An 18,354-nucleotide genomic window follows, 5' to 3' on the forward strand; every position below is an offset into this window, starting at 1 on the left:
ATCTCAATATCAATATCAGAAAAAAAAGTTAGCAATGCGAGTGGTAGACTTCAAACAAATACAAATAGATTTGAAAGTGCGTTTTTCAGCAAAGTGAAAGCTAAAATTACAACAATCGCCCACTGTCGTGATTGTGGACAATTAATATGATATTTTTACCATTTGGTTTTGCAAAGTATTATTTTAATACAGCGAAAAGTAAATAGGATACTGTATATGATTTTAGGATAATGAATTTATGAAAGAAGTTTAAATAGCGTAATTCATTCCACCACGGCTCATGTAGTTTAGACTATAACAATCTAACATCTGGATTTAATAAAAGTTATTGTACTGATTACCATAGCTGTTTTGGTGCTCATTGGTTACTGGCTATGGTCTTAATGTATTCTCTGAAATGGAATTAACTTATTAATAATATCTTAATTGCATTAGTCATTATTCTTTACGTAGCGTTGGCTCCAAAATCCTCGCCCTTCTTATTAACGTCTTCAAAAATTTAATACATTTCCAAATAACCTCTGAATATGACAGTCATTATAACTGTTAAAACCTTCATTATTATGAGCTTAATTTCATTAACAAATACTTATTATTTCATTTTCTTTCAACAATTATTCAAAGACATTTAAGAGAGTCTTTCCGAGAGTGTGTAATCCCACGCCCGGTTTCAATTCCCGGCGGGGTCAGGGATTTTCTGTGCCTCGTGATGACTGGGTTTTGTATGATGTCCTTAGGTTAGTTAGGTTTAAGTAGTTCTGAGTTCTAGGGAATTGATGACCATCGATGTTAAGTCCCATAGTGTTCAGAGCCATTTGAACCATTTTTTTGAGAGTCTGTAAAATTGGTATCTCAAAGATAGAATTTTTAAGGCTGCAGTTTAATCGAAGAATTTCAATAACTTTGTCAAATTTAAGCTGTTACGTTGCAGCTTCTTCAGTAATAGAACTCAGTGCGGTGTCTTCGACGAGTGTCCTTCAGAGACGAGGGTATCGTCAGGAGGGCCCCGGATAATTGTAAGATGACCGCTATTATTCTCTGTATAAATAATCTGTCCTTCGGACATGATGGGCAGCAATGTGCAGCTGTTTGCTGATGATGCTGTGCTGCATGGGGAGGTGTCGTCGTTGAGTAACTGTAGGAGAATGAAAGATGTTGTAATGAATGGCAGCTTGCTCTAAACGTAGAAAAATGTAAGCTCATGTAGATGAGTAGGGAAAACAACTCTGTAGTGCGCTGCACAGAACAGTCACGTCAATAAAATATCAAGACGTGAAGCTGCAAACCAAGGTGAAGTGGAACGTGCATGTAAGGATGATAGTAGAAAAGCAAATGATCTACTTCAGTTTATTGGGAAAATTTTTGGAAAGTGTGGTTCATACGTATCTCTGCTGTTCATTTTTGGAACACAGCCTACAACCAGCTTAGAGACAGATGTGATGACACTTTCTGCAGGATCTAACAATCGTTTTGCAGGACAATGCTCAAACACGTACAGTGCAGGCTGTTACTGATTTGTTTGACTGATGGGGCTACTAAGTTTTATACCACCTACAGCACTCCCCTGACTTAAGCCCTCGTGAGTTCAACTCGATTTCTAAACTGAAGGAAACACTTCATGGCATACGCTTCAGAACTGCTACAAATTCGTCGGCAATAGACCGCGCCGCTCGAACTGTCAACACAAGTGGCACTGCTAAGAGTATCCTAAGACTTACACATCGCTGGCAACTGGTTATACACAATGCTGGTGACTACTTTGAAGGTCAGTAAAACTTTGAAACACGAATGTATTTTGTACAAGCTGAAAATAAGTAGTTGCCACTATTAAAGTTCCAACCCTCATACTTGCAAATAGAAGTGGAAAAACAGGGACTAGTAGTGGTACAAGATACCCTCCGCTATTCACCAGGTGGGGGCTTACGGAGCGTGTAGGTGGATGTAGATGTAATCTTAAGCGCTCGAAGACTTATTTTCCATTAGAAGGTGCAGCGCAAAAGTTTAATTTGTTTTGCAGACTTCAGCGTATCTCATAATCAAATAATCTATTTACCACTGTCCTGCATGCATCACAAATTCAACAAATGATGATACAAGTCACACAGTGCAGAAGGTTTGATTCTGTCTTGAATACTATAGCTATTTGAGTTGTCGCTGTTGTGGTCTTCAGTCCTGAAACTGGTTTGATGCAGCTCTCCATGCTACTCTATCCTGTGCAAGCTTCTTCATCTCCAAGTACCTACTGCAACATACATCCTTCTGAATCTGTTTAGTGTATTCATCTATTGGTCTCTCTCTGCGACTTTTTACCCTCCACGCTGCCCTCCAATACGAAATCGGTGATCCCTAGATGCCTCAGAACATGCCCCACCAACCTATCCCTTCTCCTAGTCAAGTTGTGCCACAAATTTCTCTTCTCTCTAATTCTATTCAATACTTCCTCATTAGTTATGTGATTTACCTATCTAATCTTCAGAATTCTTCTGTAGCACCACATTTCGAAAGCTTCTATTATCTTCTTGTGTAAACCGTTTATCGTCCACGTTTAACTTCCATACATGGCTACACTCCACACAAATACTTTCAGTAATGACTTCCTGACACTTAAATCTACACTCGATGTTAACAAATTTCTCTTCTTCAGAAACGTTTTCCTTGTCATTGCCAGTCTGCATTTTATATCCTCTCTACTTCGACCATCATCAGTTATTTTCCTCCCCAAATAGCAAACTTTATTTGCTACTTTAAGCTTCTCATTTCCTCATCTAATTTCCGCAGCATCACCCGATTTAATTCGACTACATTCCAGTATCCTCGTTTTGTTTCTGTTAATGTTCGTCTTATATCCTCCTTTCAAGACACTGTCCACTCCGTTCAGCTGCTCTTCCAGGTCCTTTGCTGTCTCTGACTGAATTACAATGTCATTGGTGAACCTCAAAGTTTTTATTTCTTCTCCATGGATTTTAATTAATACTCAGAATTTTTCTTTTGTATCCATTACTTCTTGTTCAATATCCAGATTGAATAACATCGGGAATAGGCTACAACCCTGTCTCACTCCCTTCCCAACCACTGCTTCCCTTTCATGCCCCTCGACCCTTATAACTGCCATCTGGTTTCTGTACAAATTGTAAATAGCCTTTCGCTTCCTGTATTTTACCCCTGCCACCTTCAGAGTTTGAAAGAGAGTATTCCAGTCAACGTTGTCAAAAGCTTTCTCTAAGTCTACAAATGCTAGAAACGTAGGTTTACCTTTCCTTAATCTATTTTCTAAGATAAATCGTAGGGTCAGTATTGCCTCACGTGTTCCAACATGTCTACGGAATCCAAACTGATCTTCCCCGAGGTCTGCTTCTACTAGTTTTTCCATTCGTCTGTAAACAATTTATGTTAGTATTTTGCATCTGTGACTTACTAAACTGGTAGTTCGGCAATTTTCACATCTGTCAACACCTGCTTTCTTTGGGATTGGAATTATTATATTCTTCTAGACGTCTGAGGGTATTTCTCCTGTCTCATACATCTTGTTCGCCAGATGGTACAGTTTTGTCAGGTCTGGCTCTCCCAAGGTTGTCAGTAGTTCTAATGGAATGTTGTTTACTCGCGGAGCCTTCTTTCGACTTAGGCCTTTCAGTGCTCTCTCAAACTCTTCACGCAGTATCATATCTCCTATTTCATCTTCACCTACATTCTCTTCCATTTCTATAATATTGTCCTCAAGAATATCGCACTGGTATACATCTTCTATATACTCCTTCCACCTTTCTGCTTTCCCTTCTTTGCTTAGAACTGGGTTTATATCTGAGCTCTTGCTATTCATGCAAGTTGTTCTCTTTTCTCCAAAGGTCTCTTTACTTTTCCTGTAGGCAGTATCTATCTTACCCCTAGTGATATGCACCTCTACATCCACACATTTGTCCTCTAGCCATCCCTGCTTAGCCATTTTGCTCTTCCTGTTGACCTAATTTTTGAGACGTTTGTATTCCTTCTTCAATTACTGCATTTTTATATTTTCTCCTTTCGTCAATTAAATTCAATATCTGTTCTGTTACCCAAGGATTTCTACTAGTCCTCGTCTTTTTACCTACTTGATCGTCTGCTACCTTTACTATTTCATGTCTCAAACCTACCCACTTCTACTGTATTTCTTTCCCCTATTCTTATCAATCGTTCCCTAATGCTCTCCTTGAAACGCTCTACAATATCTGGTTCTTTCGGTTTATCCAGGTCCCATCTCCTCAAATTCCCACCTTTTTGCAGATTCTTCAGTTTTAATCTACAGTTCATAACCAATACATTGTGGTCAGAGTCCACATATTCCCCGGGAAATGTCATACAATTTAACACCTGGTTCCTGAATCTCTGTCTTAACATTATATAATGTATCTGACACCTCCCAGTATCTCCACGCTTCTTCCATGTTTACAACCTTCTTTTATTATTCTTGAACAAAGTGTTAGCTATGATTAAGTTTTGCTCTGTGCAAAATTCTACCAGGTGCTTTCCTCTTTCATTCTTTAATCCCATTCCATATTCACCTACTACGTTTCCTTCTCTTCCTTTTCCTACTACCGAATGCGTCACCCATGACTAATAAATTTTCGTCTTGTTTCAGTATCTGAATAATTTCTTTTATCTCATAATACATTTCATCAATCTCTTCGACATCTGTGGAGGCAGTTAGCATATAAACTTGCACTACTGTGGTAGTCGTGGGCTTCGTATCTATCTTGGCCACAATAATGCGTTCACTATGCTATTTGTAGCTACTTGAGTATTGTTACAGAATTCTGCTCACGAGAATGGTTGTCCCATTTACAGAGGTGACGTGTGTGACATCCAAATGTTACAAATATAGAAATGAACCCCTACACGTATCAAAGAAATTTATTTCAAATGACTAGTTCGGTGCAACACTTAGGTGCGTGACAAACAGCGCACCAGATTCGCATTCCTAACCGCAGGAAACGTGCCTCAAATTGAAATCCATAAAAAAATGAATGCTGTATACGTTGATGATTGTATCGGCATCAGTAATATCTGACACTGGATGGTTTGTCAATGTAATGAAGGAAACGGTGGTACTCATCTCAATGTGTGTGAGAGAGCTCCAAGCGGAAGACCGCATCGGCAAACGATGAGACTCGTCGGAATCAGACTGATGAACTCATCAGAGGAAATAGTTAGGTAAGACAGAAACAGCACTCAGGCAAGTGTAGCATAGCACTAGAGCACATACATGCCATCACTGCAGTACCGCAATACGGCAAGTTGTGTGCGCGGTTGTGTACCGCGAATGTTCACTCCTGAACACAAACAGTGGAGACTGGACATCTTCCACCAGTGTCTTTTGCGTTTTGAGCGTGATGGCGAAGGGTTCCTTAACAATATCGTGATAGGCGGTAAAAGTTGGATTCACCATTCTGACCCCGAAAAACAGAGAGTAGCAATGGATTTTTGCAAAAAGAACCACCGACGCCAAAATAGTTCAATACCATGGCATCAACCGGCGAAGTCATGCTCACAGCGTTCTGGGATGATGAAGGTGTGTCGCATTTGGAATTCATGCCTAAATGCACCACCATAAACTCTGCAAGATGCTGCGAGAACCTCAGAAAACCGATAGCACGAATACAAGGTGTTCGTGCACACATGGAGCGGCCTCTCCTTCAGCGTGTCGATGCCAGACCGCACGCGAGAGCCGGGACATCTGCAACAGTCACCCGCCTTGGGTTCGCAGGTATCGATCGACTTCCATACAGTACCGACTTGGCCCCATCCGATTTTCACCTGTTTCCAAATCTTACAGAACATGATCGAGGGCTTCATTTGTTAGTGATGAAACGGTACAGCACAGTTTCTGGCTCCGTAAACAAAGTCCAACGTTCTACAGTGACGATAAGAAAAAACTTGTCCCTCGTTGGGGAAGCCGGCCGGAGTGGCCAAGCGGTTCTAGGCGCTTCAGTCTGGAACCGCGCGACCGCTACGGTCGCAGGTTCGAATCCTGCCTCGGGCATGGATGTGTGTGATGTCCTTAGTTTAGTTAGGTTTAAGTAGTTCTAAGTTCTAGGGGACTGATGACCTAGATGTTAAGTCCCATAGTGCTGAGAGCCATTTTTTTGAACCTCATTGGGGAAAATGTGTTCATCGTCAGGGTGGTTAGTTTGAGAAATAAATGTATAGACATGGAAAAAGAAGTAGAATGTTAACAACGTTCGTTTTATTTAAAATTCTTTAAACTTTTGGAGGCATTACTTTTCAGCGTGCATTCCTATATTGTACTGGAGTCCCCATCTGTACAGGGGAAATGATTTTGATAAGACAAGCTCTGAGACACGAGTGTAAATTTATCACTTATTCTTTTTTATGTTTGTACAGATAAATCCATACATAAATGTAAAGAAAAAGCACTAGATAAGGTCGATACGTGCAAGAATAAATATATTAACATGCTATTATGTGAGGACGCCATTGGATTAATGGCAAAATCTGAAGATGAACTACAAAAATCAATCCACCTTTTAAACTTAAATTGAAAGGATTAAAATTGTAAGCTAGGAGTAAATAAAAATACTTGGGATATACCTAGTACTTAACAAAACTGTAATCAAAGATCAGACTTTTGGAACAAGTTGACCACTTCAATTAACTGGGAAGCTACATTACTTTTAACACAGATAAGAATGTAAATATTAAATTACAGATATAATTACGTGTAGCACTAAAATATAAGAACAAAAACAAAACTGTAAGGAACATCCGGAACGATCGGAAGAAACAACGATTTCGAAGATGGCCTTACAATACACACCTAAAGGAATGAGGGACATAGGACAGCCAGTTGAAAGGCATAACCAGAACATTATTTTCTCGAGAAATAATATCACTCTAGATCTATGTTCATTAATAAAAATCAGACTCAAATTCTCATCCTTCAAAGTTCAAGCGGTCTTCATCCCACGTAACATGTGCAATACACTATTCTGTCTCATGTGGGCTCAAAATAGATTCATCGAGTGTAGGACACGGCTCTGTAACTTCCTTGAAAGATTTCTTTGTGTTTATTCATGTTCCTGATGTACGTAGTGTGTATCCTTATCAACCACCATAAGTTTCTACAGATGTGTGTATTAAAACACTTGCACTTTGGATACTGAGCCTTACCCTATTTTCCACACATCGTCTTTTTTAAGGCAAGGGCTTAAAATTGAAAATACGTTGGCACATTATTTGCTTAATGGGAGCAGCAGTTACTGAAAGTCCTGGCTCCTCATTGTGCCCTACCATATGTTCATCAGGAGATTAAATATGAATGAGTTGGTCTTTAGCGGCTGCAACCTGAACTGGAACATTTTTCACTTTCGGCATGGTCCGTTAGAAAAACACAATGAATGGTTTTGACCACATAAAATAAGCTCATTAAACAAAGGTGATCAAAACGATCAGTCTCACATTCTTCGAACTCCTTAATTGCACTACCGACAGTAGCTTCTTTCTAAAAGCAGTGTTCGATAGATAACGAAGTTGTAAACGTGCTCCATACTTACAGATTCTAAAGGGATGTCATTCGTCACGAAGTCATGTATCCCCCCCCCCCTTTCTCCGTCCGAAGAAACTATTCCGACTTATATCTGGCGATGGAAGTAGCCGTGGGATGTGATCTCTATTGCCAGTCCGCTGATGTGGGTGTCTATTGCTTAGGAGGTCACGAACATTAATAATAAATTGCGAATGGTGTGTCACAGTGTCGAAGCAATATCGTCTCGTGGAACACAAACTGAGGCTGCACATTTGGAATCATCACAAGGGTATGAGTGCCGTTCACAGGAGTAGCGGCCAATAAGACCCCTTGAGTTCAACTTCTGCAATTCCAGCCCACAGAATCTGAGTCAAGAATCACGTCGGGATTTTCTTAGCTTCAAATATGGCTACTGTGGTAGTTGTAAAGACCACCATAACTGAAAGTGTGCTCACGCAACAACAGTATGACCTGTAAGAAGGTGTGGACCACAGTACTGCTCTCGATAATCCATTAACAACACTGTGCTCCGGAATTTGAATTATTTTTCTTCATTTACTGCATACGTTGCAGTGCCGATACACACTGTATTCGAGTAAATTGACAAACTCTTGCAGAAGCGTCTTCTCCGGCACGATCCAACACTTCCTCAGATTCTACTGTGCAAGCAAACTTTGTCTGTAACTTTGGTCAGTTTAATTCTGGTGGTATCACTTTCTTAGCATTATGATGACTCCTGTTGTGAAATTTGTCTGGATACAGTCTTGTAGATTTTCAGGCGTCATATCCTTATGCACCATGCTTAAAATGTACGTCTACGAGTTCCTATAACGAGAGGCTTCTATCTTTGATAACAGTACTTAAATAAACAGTGGTGAACTCCACCTTGGGAACATCATAGACACGTATAATGCTTTTTAATGTTGCGCCATAGACGTTGTTGCGGCAGGGAGTCAGTTACGAAACATAAGCAGCTGACAAACACTTACTTCTTACGCATTGCCCATTCATAACCTTTCACTGCCCGAAATATTGATTCCCAACCGTTGGTTGTCAGCTTCAAAATACTCAGTTTACTATCCTCTATACCATGTATCTAGATGAGCGAAAAGATTTGGAAATCTTGATGTCGCGCTTTACCACTTGTGCGGCACACACTGTTGATCCAGCGACAAATGCCAACCGGAAGTTAGAAGAGGGCAGCTCTTCCGTATATTCAATACGGAGCTTAGAGGGCACTCCATCACGTCATTTCCTTACGAAAGTATAACAAGAAACGCTCATGAAACTCAAACAGCAAACTTTGGAGGAAACACGACGTTCTTCTTGCCAAATTTCGAAATCAAATTGAGAAAATTATGAAAACTGCTATTGATGGAAGCTGTTGTAACAGTCTTGTTGGCACACGCCTCATACAGATCATAAAAATAACATTAGAGAAAAAAGAAAAAAAGGACAGAAGAGAGATTAAAGCGCAGGCTTGTTGCTCCAGTTCTTTTTCTACTGCGATATGACGTGTACGGAGTCGCCACTCGCTCACTGCGCTAAGGAAACTGCACAGAAAATCGCTAACGCTGGTACGAAGTCTCTTTCATCACGCACCGTACACTGTCTTGCTTGGGGTGTTTACGTGGATGCTGAAGATTGTTCCTCCACAGATTCTCATTTAATTCCTGCGTCACCTCGATGGAGACTGAACAGATTAATCGTGTGTCTAGGTCTTACTTCGTACATCTTCCCACGAGTGCTTTCGCTGAATCCAGACACCTAATCTTTCAAGAGATACGCTATCGGCATCGATAACTGGTCTCGCGTTATCTACTGCGTGAAATAATGCTTGGTAAATATCATTCTAAAATCACGTTACTCATCTTAAACTACGGGACTCCAGATTATATCAAAGAAAAAAACTGTCTTTTAAGACAAACCAAATCATGAAGTGTTGATCATATCTATTAAATATGTTTAGTGGTACAACTTTAGGAAGTCTGGAATTAAACTCTTTCGTTAAACTAAGACAATATACAGAACAGTATCACTCCCCTCCTGACAACACTTCTCCCTTACCATTGGAAATTTCTATACGAACGCTCTGAACTCGTAATCCGTCATTGGAGGTAGTGCTGCTGCGTGTTTTAGTGTTTAGGTATAATTCAAATGAAATTAGTTTCTCCATTTAGTGTTCAGTAACTGATTACAACATTTCCCATATAAATATCATCTGGTCTACGACATTCACTCTGCGATAATTTCGGATTATAACAAGTAGCTATTCATGACAGAAACAGATTTTTTTTTTTTTTTTTTTTTTTTTTTTTTTTTTTTTTTTTTTTTTTTACTGTAGGAAGACAATCCTGTTCCCGAAGATCGATAGTTATAATAGGGGAAGAATGTCGTAACCGAACCTTGTGTCTGTGAGCCATGTAGACTTTCCTCTGTGGGTAAAAGTATTTTGTAGCTGTATCAATGCTACGCCTACGAGGTTCATAAAGGCAGCCAGTCCAGACTTTCCGTAGAGGAGAGGGAAGAATGGTTAAAAACCACGCTCATATAGGCCTGTGAACCAAAGGACGATCGTTCGTCGGACACTAAGGCTCTTCATCCGAGTTTACTCATCTTCATGTGTCTCCAGGTGAAGAACCTCATATTACTCTTTACGAAATAGTCCTGAAGTTTTTACTGAACATCATTAACCAACAAATTCACGAAATATCATTACGCGTGCTGTTAGGAATACGAGACTCTTGAACAGAAGCTACACCTAATTCGCCATTGGACACTACAGTTCTTTAATTTCCTCTTTCTTAGTGAATCTTCTTTTGTGAATCCATAGGTTGTATAACATTTGAAAAGTCAGTTATGTGCCTCTTGCAAATCTGTCAGGAGGTAATGTCAGACCAGGATTTGGAGAACATTATTTAACATCCTTCAGTTTTCCTCTGCCAGGTGTAAAAACAAAAAAACAAAATATGTAAACAGACATAGAAAAATTTACAGATATTAACAGTTTGAGATCTCGTAACATTTGAGGCAATCCATTTGATTGTCAACTTAACAACCACATGTATCTTAACGTTTAACTCCCTTAAAGCAGCCAAATAGATGAATTTTTTTCCATAATTTTTTCAGTATCAGATTTTGCTCTTATTCGACCCACTTGAGCCGAAGTTTGTGCATACATGTCCCTGTATCTCCAGAAGCACATTTGGCCACATACTACACCGCTTTGTTGCTTTTTCTTCAGATGGAAGATTTGTTAGATCTTACTTTTACCGACTGAGTAGTTCTCAATATACAAGCAAAGTGTCTTCCCAAATGGAGACACGTAGGGCCCACATACACCGGTGGATCGCTAACCGAAGAAGGCTGCGCAGACACTTAGTAAGATCCCATTGTGAGAAACAACATAAATATCAACGACTGGAAGGTGGCCTCATCCTACTGTCGGATTCCAGATGAAAGCTTACTCTTCTGCACCGGAAGAAGTAATCAACGTGGTGTGTACCATATTTAAATCTACGTCTACATCTGTACCTCGTAATCAATCTTCGGTATGTGGCAGAGTGTTTTCCTGTACCACTGTCACGTCTCCCCGTTCCTATTCGTTGCGTATGGTCCACTGGAAGAATGATTTTTGGCAATACTATGTGTGAACACGAATTTCTCGAATGTTAATCTCCCATGAATCTGTGACATCAGATTCACCTGCGGTTACTTACATGTTGTCTTTTCACTTTAAGTCCCTCAGTGCTCACAGTCCTACGCATTTTATGAGTATAATTGTTTCGAGTGATTGTTCTCCATTCGTATAGGTATTCGGGAATGGATATTCCTACTTAATTATGTGCATTATGTTAACAGTTGTTTATGTTGAAATTCAAATGACAATATCTTCACCAAGCGTCGGTCCTCTGCAGGTCTCCCTGCATTTCGCTACAATTTTCAAGTTTTACAACTTCTCTCTATATGAAGGTTGCCCAGAAAGCAATGCACCGCATTTTTTCTTCAACGGTTCTTTATTGAACATAATGAAAATTACACACACGAAGGAATGGTGTCTTATCTACACACCCTATTTTTCCACGTAATCTCCATCCTGTTCTACGGCCTTCCTCTAGCGCGAAACAAGTGCGTGTATGCCTTGTCAGTACTAATCCTTGCCCTGGTGGTGACGCCAGTGCTTCACTGTGTGAATCACCTCCTCATTGTCCTTAAAATGTATTCCATGAATGGCATCCTTTAATGACATGACAACGGCATGACAACATCAGCTCGCTGCAACATGTCAGGTGTGACAGCCGTGGTTGGTCTCCCCGACCGCTGCAAATCGTTGAGCTCCGCCGAATCGCCTTCTGATGACCTCACCCTTCGTGTCCAGCGACTAACTGTACTTCTGTCGATAGAAGATGCTCCACAGACTTTGCACAAGTGTTTGTGAATATTCCCCATTATTTCTTTCTCTGCATTGAGCTGTTCGATAACGACACGTTGCTTGTAACGTACATCACCTACAGACACCATTTTGAAAGTGTCCTGCAGCTACGTACTCTGTCGGAAGTGACGGAAACTTGGCAAGCTCACTTGGAAAACTTCAAGTAACACATACTTAACGTTTCGCATTCGTAGCATTGTTTTCGGCTGATAAAAAAGCGCGGTGCATTACTTTCTGGGCAATCCTCGCATAAAAGCATCATCCGCGAAATGGCTCCGGTACTTCAGAGGTTATCCACTAGACCGTTTGTAAATATTGTGTAAAGTAATGGTCCTGCAACACCCCCTTCCTACACCCAAGAACTGATATCAGTACTTCATAACTGCCAGCAGGGAGTGAGATTGTGATGGATAAAAACATAGTTACTCTGACCGAAACTGAGTAAAATTTACTTTGTCCAAGAGGTCATTCAGTTTGATGAATTGGTCACTGTGGGCGCCGAGAAAGTGGTTTCCTATGACGACGTAGAGCTTCAGCCAGGGAAGCGGAGAAGAAAGGATGGCAAGAGTCCTCCCGAAGTTCCGAAAAAGAAACAACGCATCACTACGTCGCTGAATGACAACATCTGATTTTAGAGGAACATCAGTAATGTCACAGCAGCGCTGGGCTTTAGTCACGACCGTCTCAAGATACGTTTGCACAGCACCGGTAATAACATCTCAGCTGTGTACATGTGTTGAAGAGGATAACGCCAACCATATCTTCTACTCTTCCCGTCAATCGGCGCTGAACCCACAAATGCTCTGTTCCACCTGTTCAATGTCGTTGCTATCAGATATACAAATACACGGACTCGTATACACGGCATTAGTGAACTTCGAATTCCACATACAACTGCGAAATGAATACAATATTGTGTGAAATTGGTACCAAATATTATCAACACCAAACGTCCAAGAGTCATTGAGAGGTACCGGTACACGAGTCCAAAGTCGACTGCTGAAGAGATGGATTCCTGATGCTCGTTATTCATCCATTCACATCTACATGATTGCTCTGCAATGCACACTTAAGTGTCTGGCAGAGGATTCATCGAACCACTTGTACACTGTCTCTCTGTCGATCCTTTCTGTAACAACGCGCGGGAACAACGAACACTGGACTGTTTCCATGTGGGCCAGGATTGCTCTTATCGTATTGCAATGATTATTTCTCCTTATGTAGGTGAGTGTCAACAAAATGTTTCCGCATTCGAAAGAGAACGTTGGAGTTTGAAATTTTGTAACGAAAACGCCTTTGTTTTAATTATTGTCACCTAGACTCGCGTAACATATCCGTGACACTCTGTCCTCTAGTTCACTACAGTGCAAAATGAGCTGCCCTTCTTTGAACTTTTTCGGTGTCCTCAGTCAATTCCATTTGGTAAGGATCCCTTACTGCACAGCAATATTCTAGCAGAGGACGGACAAGCTTAATATAGACAGTTTCTTTAGTAGACCTGATCTATCTTCCAAATATACTGCCAATAGAACGCAGTCTTTGGTTTGGCTTCCACAGAAGATTATCTATATGATCGTTCCAATTTAAGTTGTTTGTAACTGCACTTCCTAGGTACTAAACTGAAATGACAGTCCTTAGATTTGTGTGATTTATCACGTAACAGAAATTTAACGAATCCCTTTTCGTACTTATGTGGATGACATCACACTTTTCATTATTTAGGGTCAAATGCCACTTTTCGCGCAATATAGATATCTTGCCTAAATCATTTTTTAAATTGCTTTTGATCGTCAGATGCCTTACTAGACGGTAAATGGCAGCGTCATCTGCAAACAGTCTAAGACGGTCGCTCAGATTGGTATATAAACTGTTCGTATAGATTAGGAAGAACAGAGAGGCTATAACACTTCCTTGCGAACGCCAGATATTACTTTTGTTTTACTCTATTAATTTCCATAAATTACAATTAAATGTGATCCTTCCGACAAGAAGTCACGAATCCAGTCGCAGGACTGAGAAGTACTATACAGGCACGCAACTTGATTATAGGTCCCTTTTGAGGAACGATATCAAAAGCGCTATGGAAATCTAGGGATAAGGAATCAATTTGAGATCCCCTGTTCATAGTACTCATTACTTCTTCAGAACAAAGAACTAGTTGTGTTTCACAAGAACGACATTTTCTGAAACCCTGCTGAGTGTGTGTTAACAGATCGTTTTCCTCGAGGTAATTCATAATATTTGAACACAGTATATGTTCCATAATCCTACTGCAAATCGACGTCAGTGATATGGGTCTATAATTCATCGGATTACTTCTATTCCTTTCTTGAGTAATGGTCATATCGGTATACTCTGAAAGGAATCTAATTGATGTAAAATCTTGGCAGAGGGCCCTTCGAACCAAGTTTAAGCTACTTCACTACCGTTGCAGTCTCGAACAGAGAGCGGGAGGAATGAACACTTAAAACTTTCCGTGCGAGCTCTAATTCCTCTTATTTTATTGTGATGATCACTTTTCGCTATGGAAGTGGGCGCTAACAAAATATTTTCACACTCTAAGGAGAAATCTGGTGATTGAAATTTCATGAGAAGATCCTGACACAGCGAAAAGAGCCTTTGTTTTAGTGACTGCCTCCCCAATTCGTGTATCATATCCGTAGCACTTTGTCGTTTATTTCGCGATAGTAAAAGAGGAGCTGCCATACTTCGAACTTTATCGATGTTCTCCAAAATCCTATGTAATGCGGATCCTACTTCCACAGCAACACTGGAGAAGAGCGCGGACAAGCATAATGAAAGCGGTCTCTTTAGTAGACCTGTCACATTTTCTAACTGCTCTGCCAAACAGTATTTGGTTTGTTTTCTTGACATCATCATCTATGTCGTCATTCTACGTTATTCGAAACTGTAATCCCCAAGCATCTAGTTGAGTTTGCGGCCTTTAGATTTATCTGATTTGTCGTGTAACTGAAATTTAGCGGATTCCCTTTAGTATTCATGTGGATGACTCCGCACTTTTCCTTATTTAGGATCAGTTGCCACATTTTTTTACTTCATACAGATGTCCTGTATAAATAATTTTGTAGTTCGTTTTTGTCATCTGATGACTTTACAAGAGGGTAAATGACAGCATAATCTGCAAATAATGTAAGAGAGCTGCTCAGTTTGTTTCCTAAATCGTCTGCGTAGATGCGAAACAACTTTCTTGGGGAACTCCAGATATAACTTCTGTTTTACTCGTTGGCTTTCCGCCAGTTACAACAGTGAACTTTCTGACAGGAAATCACGAATCCAGTCACATACGCCGGTCGCAGTGGCCGAGCGGTTCTAGGCGTTTCAGTCTGGAACCGCGCAACCGCTACGGTCGCAGGTTCGAATCCTGCCTCGGGAATGGATGTCTATGATGTCCTTAGGTTAGTTTTACGTAGTTCTAAGTTCTAGGGGACTGATGACCTCAGATGTTAAGTCCCATAGTGCTCAGAGACATTTGAACCATTTTTTGAACCAGTCAAATAGCTGAGACGATACTCCGTAAGTACGCAGTTCAATTAGAAGTCGCTTTTGAGGAAATCTAAACATATGGAGCCAATTTGAGATCGCCTGTCGATAGTACTCATTACTTTGTGTGCATAAAGAGCTAGTTTTGTTTCACAGAAACGATATCTTCTAAACCCGTATTGGCTATTTGTCGATATATGGTTTTCTTCGAGGTAATTCATCATGTTGGAGCACAGTACATGTTTCAAAATCCTGCTGAAAATCTTCGATAACTAAGTTTGTAATTCAGTGGATTACTCCTACTTGCTTTCTTGAGTTTCGGGGTGAATTGTGCACCTTTTCAGTCTTTGAGTATGGATCTTTCTTCAAGTAAGAAGCTGTATGGAGCTATTGTATCAGCATACTCTGAAAGGAGCGAGAGGGGTATACAATCTGGACCCCAGGCCTTGTCTTTCTCAAGTGTTTCAAGCTGCTTCGCTACGCCAAAGATGTCTACTTCTTCTAAGTTACTCTTACCGACAGTTGTTCTTGTTTCGATTTCTGTGAGATCACTTTGTCTGTGAAGGAATTTCGAAAAACAGTGTTTAGCATAACTCTGCTTTAGTGGCACTGTCGTCATTATTCGCCATTATTAACACACAGTGAAGATACTGATCGAGTCTTGCAGCTGGTGTACTTTATGTACGACCGGAATCTCTTTAGGTTTTCTGCCGAGATTTCGAGACAGAATTATGCTGTGGAAACTACTACCAACATTTCGTATTGACGTTCGCGCTAAATTTCAACCTTATGTAGAACATACCGGCCACGAGACCAAAGTAGACCGTGGGTCACTCCGTATGGCTTTGCGGAGTCGACATGACCACTGTTAGTCAAACACTTATCCTTTGAGGCGGTTTAAGAACGCGGAACTATCTTTCTGCAATATTACAGATCCATTCTAATACTTCCAACGAGGGAAACCAGAATTCTTTTGTAGTCTCCGATGTCTCTTACACCAATTATCATCCGCACATTGCCGGCCGGAGTGGCCGTGCGGTTCTAGGCGCTACAGTCTGGAACCGCGCGACCGCTACGGTCGCAGGTTCGAATCCTGCCTCGGGCATGGATGTGTGTGATGTCGTTAGGTTAGTTAGGTTTAAGTAGTTCTAAGTTCTAGGCGACTGATGACCTCAGAAGTTAAGTCGCATAGTGCTCAGAGCCATTTGAACGATCCGCACATTCAGTGTCGGTTAACTAGCAAAGTACGGTAATGTTCACGATCTATATAATTGTAGCAGGCGGGTGCATTCACGAGGTACGCTTCCTCTAGCCGCAGCATGCGTGCGACATACCACAATACATGTTTGTGACCATCTGTCGCTTGAAGGGAACCTATGGCTATCGGAGATCTCCGCAAACACCAGGGAAAACCACCTTGAATTATTAAAAATGTCCAGGTGCCACCCGATAGCGATTATAGCTGCGGCCAGGGTCAGTTCACACGCTGTTATCGTAACATGCACCCGCAACTGACACCTATGTTATCGGGCTAGCGGTTTCAGTTGCGATTAGAAGCAGAGTGAGCTGTGACGTCGGCAAGTGGAAGGCCGGCGCCGTGGTAATTCCCCACCAGAAGGACATCGCTCAGAACCGTTGAGTGTGGCAGCACGCCATTCCACCAACACTCTAGTAGTAGCTTCGGGCGGCAGTAGATACAGACTTGAGGCGAACGGGCCGCGGCTGGGCAATGGATGACACGTGGAAACTCATCATCATTATGCACTTGCTGGCGGCCGTCTCAGGTAAGTCGCCTAATTAGCATTACGTATCTATTAAACGGGTGTTTGCCGAATCTAATCAGAACAGTCGGAATAGCGTATGTCTCTGTCTTTTCAGGACAGCCTGTATAAAGACGGAACTGGAAATAGACATTATTTTCTACAATACATATGACTGCTTCCCATTCCACTGACAGAAGACGCATGATCTCTAGTTACGATTCCATTTGGCCGCCTGCGCCAAGGGTACTCCGGAAATAATGTCACGTCTCCGTTTCCATGACAATTTGGATGAAAATAATACTAATGGCAAAATATTGTTAAAATTTGCCTCCATCTTTCCTCAGTTTTCATTTCAAATATATCTATCATGTATCTAACAATAAAAGTTGTCCATCTTTTGCAGTTAAATAGTTATTATTGTTTACAACCACACTGTCTCAGTTCCTCGTACTAGGTATCGTTTATAGTCTATAAAGATAACTATTTTACTATACTTTTACGTTATAAGACATGTAGTGTTCCATGGCAGCACAGTTAAGTTACATTACTGTTTAGAGAATATATAATTATAGGTTTGTAACTTATAACTCACTTTTACGATTCCCGTTTCTTTTGTGTGCCGTTCGGCTCTTATGTAAGCACTAGATGAACATAATGTGAGTTTCCTATTAACTGTATACTAAAATTAGGCACTTAACATAAACATGCTTGATGTTCATGACTTCTAGAAACACACAATACTTACAAAATTATAAAAAAATTATTACAAAATTATGTATCAGTAATGCATGTTTCACGTACAAGACAAATTAACATACCAAATGTTACCATTACGAACTGTGGAATGAGAATCATAATTTGGCAATATCTTGAAAAACATGAGCAAACTGCATACTTTGAATTAGCTTCCACCTCACAGCTCACTAAATAAGTTCCAAAGCAGCGAAGTACAGCACATTGCAATTATCCCGGATTCGTGTTGGGAGCACCGCAACGAAGATGTGGACTGATGGAATTCTTGAAAATTGTGCTCTGAAATTAGTTAAAATTCGTGGACTTCTTCTTCGAAGGACTGCAGGTTCAGGTTGTACGAGAAAATAAAAAAAAGCGTCTCTCCTGCAAGAGGTTGAAAATAGAAC

The 18,354-nt window shown here is 40.7% G+C and overlaps 1 long non-coding RNA gene across 1 annotated transcript; it reads left to right on the plus strand.

The window, feature by feature from the left end:
* Window positions 1-17,075: 17,075 nt before the first annotated feature.
* Window positions 17,076-17,617, plus strand: LOC124607500. The gene is made up of 2 exons (XR_006978838.1): window positions 17,076-17,236; window positions 17,331-17,617. It is a non-coding gene; the product is annotated as an uncharacterized LOC124607500 (long non-coding RNA).
* Window positions 17,618-18,354: the final 737 nt, after the last annotated feature.

Source organism: Schistocerca americana, chromosome 3, assembly GCF_021461395.2.
Source record: "Schistocerca americana isolate TAMUIC-IGC-003095 chromosome 3, iqSchAmer2.1, whole genome shotgun sequence".
NCBI classification, from domain to species: domain Eukaryota; kingdom Metazoa; phylum Arthropoda; class Insecta; order Orthoptera; family Acrididae; genus Schistocerca; species Schistocerca americana.